This window comes from Belonocnema kinseyi, chromosome 10 (assembly GCF_010883055.1).
Source record: "Belonocnema kinseyi isolate 2016_QV_RU_SX_M_011 chromosome 10, B_treatae_v1, whole genome shotgun sequence".
Classification (NCBI taxonomy): Eukaryota; Metazoa; Arthropoda; class Insecta; order Hymenoptera; family Cynipidae; genus Belonocnema; species Belonocnema kinseyi.
The window spans coordinates 101,423,267-101,428,826 of NC_046666.1; positions in this window are offsets into that span (position 1 = coordinate 101,423,267).

The following is a 5,560-nucleotide window of genomic DNA, read 5'->3' on the forward strand; positions in this document are numbered from 1 at the left end:
GGATTTTTCACATACATACTTTCCCACATACATTCTTTTTGGGGATTATCGACGTATTTTTCCTATTTTAAAAGTGTATATTCGCACAATATGTTCGAAATAGATATTTCTCTTATTTTTATTGCGGGTATCCCCGTAAGTAGCGGGAGTTCCCGGGTTTTTCTCCCTTTACCTGGCATGCACATATGTATACTCCTGGTATAAATAGGCTTCCGAATGTATTTTTGGCCAGTTAAATTGTGCTTGTGCGTTAATAATATTCTAGGTAACAAAACAAATATGGGAAGAGGGAAAGCATTGTCTACAGAAGAAAAGGCGTCAATTGATGCGTATGAAAAATGTGGGAAATCACAACGTGAAATAGCGAAGCTTATAAACTGATCGAGAAATGTTATTTACCTGATATAAAGAATAGAAGTAATCAAATAGTGAAGAAGAAATGTGGACCACGGCCAAAGCTCTCAGATCGTGAAAAAACGAAAAATAGTCGCCGCCGCCTCGCAAACAACTAAGGGGTGCAGAAGAATAAAAAATGATGTTGCTCCTCAAGTGTCCAAAAGTACAGTGCGTCGAGTATTGAAGGATTCCCCTAATTTAGTATGTGAAAAAATGCAAAAAGCGCCTAAACTGAAACCTCATCATATGCAGGCAGCTACAATTTTGCAGAAGAGAAGCTGCATTGGACGCACGAATGGTCAAAGGTACATACTTAGACAGTGCATTTTTTCTCATAACAAATAATTAGTTCCTTCAAGCCTATGTAATTAAAGCTTGGGTCTTTTACTTGCTTTTCAGATTATCTGGTCTGACGAAAAAAATTTAATTTAGATGGTCCTGACGGAATGCGTTATTATTGGCGTGATCTGAGACATGAGCCTCGTTATTTTTCAACCCGAAACTTTGGAGGCGGTTCCGTCATGGTATGGGGGGCATACAGCGGTGTCGGAAAAGTGGCCTTAGCTTTTATTTCTCATAAAATGAAAAGCGGAGATTACCAGGCAGTGCTAGAAGAACATCTTAAACTCTACCTTGGACGTTTCCGCTCTGCACAATTGACTTTCCAGCAGGACAACGCAGCCATACATGCGAGCAAGTCTACGAAGGATTGGTTGGCAAAGTCAAAGATCCCCGTACTCGCGTGGCCAACGATCTCTCCAGGCCTTAACCCAATGGAAAATGTTTGGGGCATGATGGTACGCGATGTGTATGACAACGGAAAGCAGTACACAACGGTCGCAGAGCTGAGGGAAGCGATCAAATCAGCATGGAACAAAGTCACCGCGAAAAGTCTCGAAAATCTGAATAAATCGATGGTAAAGCGAATGAAAATGGTATTCAAAAATGACGGAAATACTATTAATTACTAATTTTGTGAATAACATCTTTTTATATGTACGTATTTTGTAGAATAAATTGAATTCTTTCGGAAAAATTGAATTTTTTTTTAGTGGCCCTAATAATTTGGGACACCGATTTTTTCGAAAAAATGCCCAAATAAATGAACGAATGGAATTGCGAGCTCTATATTTTAGGAAAAAATCGTTAACTCGACTCATTTATTCACTCAAAAAATTTGGTGCAGTTTGTTCCAATAGAAAAAAAATTATCCTTAAAAAATGGGGTGGCCCTATAAATATGGGACACACTGTAGTCTATATTTTTAAAAAGAATTTGATGCCGTTTTTATTTTATTTTTACTAAATATATAAGTTTCCTTAGTTTTTTATTTAGTTTCATTTAATTATTTCCTTTATTTTGTACTTATTGAGAAAAATATATTAAAACTTTAAAACTTGTTCCGCCGGTCATGTATAGAAAACTATATTTTCCAGCTGGTCGATTAGGCTTTTGTTTGCTTTTTATTTTTTTAACTGTTTACGTATTTAATTCCATTCAAAATTTTTGATTTTGTTAAAATAATTATTTTAAGTTCTTTCCTTTAACAAAAAACTTCCTTTTTTAAATTTGTTCGTAAATAAATTTATTTTCTAATAATTCAAATATCTCATTAACTTTCAGTTTCTTGCATAAAATTTTACAGGCTTATGCATTATAAATTAATTACATCATTAACAAAAAAAGGTTTTTAAGAAAAAGAACGACAATCATGCAAAAAACCCGATTTTTTTATTTGAAAAAGATATTAACAATGTTTTTTTCTTACATAATTAAAAAGAAATTTGGAAGGAATTTCATATTTGAATAAAATTATGAATCGAACCAAAAAATACATGATCTGGCACTTTTTGATTAGACTTATTTTTTCCAAAATTGTATACTCCTTTTCAAAGATCTTTATTGAAACCTGAAGTTCAATTCCGCTCTATTGTATTTTTCACAACTTTCTTCTAACTGCAATTCATGACACAGCAGAAAATTAGGCATAATGTAAAAATTACAATTGAACATATGACAAGTCAAAACTGTCCTCCAGGTACTTGAAGTTAAAGTAAATATTTATTTCTGACAATATTGAAACTTCCATTTTAATATTGAGCCTATTGAATTAGAAAGGAATATATTTTAAAATTATTTATGCCTAGCGTTAAAATGCTTAAAGCTTCTTGTTCTTTAACAATTAATATATTCCAATCATGACTTTTTTCTTACTTCTTCCATCTTGCAAACAAGAACAAATGTTTTCATGTAATAGATAAGTGACGAAATTCCGTTATCAAATAATTTTTTACATTCTCATTCCTGAGAATGTAATGTAATCGTCCAAATATTCAATCTCTGGTTTTTAACGGATCTTCACGTTTCGGCACTCACAGAATCTGAAAATCATACAATTTCATCGGTGTCTGTCTGTATGCCTCTATGACTGCATGTATGGTTACCTGAATATTGTAGCCACGCTTGCATTTGAAGGATTTGTCCAATCGAGTCCGCATTTGATACACTTCTGAAGGTACTTAAAATGAAGGCTAAGTTCGTTAATCAGATATTTCGAACCAAAATTAAAAAATTGGGAGCATTTTCAAAATTTCAAATTTTTTTTTAATTTTAAAAAATTTTGTTAACGTTTTTTATAGATGGGTGAAAGACTTGCAAATTATCTGAATAAAATTTTTTTTTGATAAAAATGAGAAAAGTTATAGAGGGGAGTACCCAAATATGAGATAGCAACTCTGTTTGGCGTGATTGTCGGAATTCTATGTACTGAATTTAAAAGTAATATAGGTCATTTTAAAGGAAATTTAGTTTGTCATAAGAACCTCAAATAGAAAATCTTATTAAACATTTTTTTTATGCTGAAAATACAAACAAATGTAAAAAAGTGCTGTTTCCACGCTCGTCAAACTATTCTCATAATATGAGATACCCCAGGAAATAGCTAATAAAATGCAAAATAAAGTATTATTTTTAATGAAAAACTTCATTCTATGCTTCCGAAGTATAAATTTACTGCTATTTAGATATATTTAGTTTTTGCAGTAGTCACAAACACGTTTGTAACCAATTTCCCCCGCGCAGTCACAGTGTTTTAAAAACCACATGTATCTCATATTATGAGAACCACACCGTGCAACTATGCACTTACTATGTCTGACCTGTACAATGAAAAACTTCAACACTATCGATATTTTCTTACTTAGTTATTCAATCCCCATCACTCGAGACAAACTTTACTGCTAAATACATATTTAATGAATAATAAATAGGGTTTAAAGAATTCCCTTCCAAGAACTCGACCACCATCGATTTCACAAAAAGTTCGCCTATAATCTTTAGAAGCCCAATGAAAAATGGACTATACCACGAAATTACTCTTTCTTCAAGGGCTACAAGTTAGTGATAGAACCAACTGAGTGGGTCTCTTAGTTTAGCTGATACCACGCTTTCTCATATTACGAAAATATCTCATATTCGAGTACTTTCCTCTGTACTTTTCAAAAATTTGAAAATTTTCAGAAAATAGAAAAATTTATTTTTTTCATAGATCCAAAAATTTCATTCAAAATTTTCACTAGATACAAAATATATTTCAAAATTATTCCAGCCGAATTTTTTGATTAGCCCAAAATTAAAAATTTAGAGCCTGTATAACCTAACTGCTAAGCGCGAAGCACGATTATCGCAATGAGAATGTAATCGCCAAGGCCGTAGGTACTTTGAGAACCTTCTTTAATGACAAATTTAAAAAAGTGTTCAGCTTCACTTAAGAAAAGGGAAAATGATTAAACAATCACAGCAGGGCCCTATTAGGATCAAGAAAAATAAAATGTGAACATTATTTTGCAATATCAGAATAAGCAGTACCAGACCAAGGTACAAAAAAAATGTAATAGACATGTGATATAATAGTTTTTAACATACTATAGAATGTAGAAAATTTCGCATTGTGGTCTGTGCACAAATGTGGAGGGTAATGCAAAGAGCGAGCGCGAAGCGCGACGTAAATACATTACCGAGCGCGGAGCGCGAGATAAATATATTATCGAGCGCGAAGCGCGAGAACCAAAAGTCGCGCGCCCTAGGTGCATTCAATCTAGCGAGCGAAGCGTGATTATTTCTGCCGTCTTGGAGAAAAAAGTTAGTCTCTAAAGTTTGACGTAAGAGTCATTTTCGCGTTGTAGCGTACACGTAAAGAAGACTTACGTCAAAACGAAGATAGTGAGTTTCTTCACGCAAACAGCAGACTTGGCTTAACCCATTTTTCCATCTTGATGGATTGTTCACCTTGGCGCACGGGGTATTTCCTAAATTAATTTTTTTACGTAAAAAAAAGTCGTGTCTACTAAAATTTAATATTTTTTTCTCGAAGATTCAAATTTGAAAAAAGGATTGAAAGTATAAAATTATAAATGGTAAAGCATTAAAAAAATTCTGATTTTAAGAATCAAATCTTAAGCAATTTAAAATTTTAATTTTTAATTTTAATTTGGTTTTGAATATAAGGGTTTAATATCGTAAAATTGACAACTGTAAGCCTTCTAACTTGATTAGACTAAAACTTATTGGCCTCCATAATCTGAGAATACCCAAATACAAACATTTAGAATTCTGCATTTCAATTTTCAATTCAAAACTTTCAAAATTAAATAATTTGAATTTATCAGGTTATACTTGAGGTATATTCAAAATTTTACAAATATTAATGCTTGCATTTTTAATTTATCAACTCTATGAAAAAATTTTCAAATAATACAATTCTTGAAATTTCTGTTTATAAAATTACTCAATTTGAATGTTTTAAATTGAAAATATATTAAAACCTTTCAATTTGAAATTTCTCTCCTTGTAAAAAGTGTATAAGTGATTTCATTTAAAACGTTTAAAATTAAATAATTTGAATTGACAGGCTATACTCTAAGAGTATTCGAAAATTTACAAATACTGAGATTTTGAATTTTAAATTTATAAACTAGTTTCTCGAAATATACTCCCACGTTATTAGCAATATCAAAAATTTTTTGATAAAAAAACACAAAAGAAGTGTATGAGGACGTCCGTTAGTATGGTCGCTATCATTTCCCAGATTTTGAAGGCAAAATATTTCTTATCCTAGGAAAAAAGCCGGGGGAATCTAACACTGAAAAAATCGATACTATTTCCT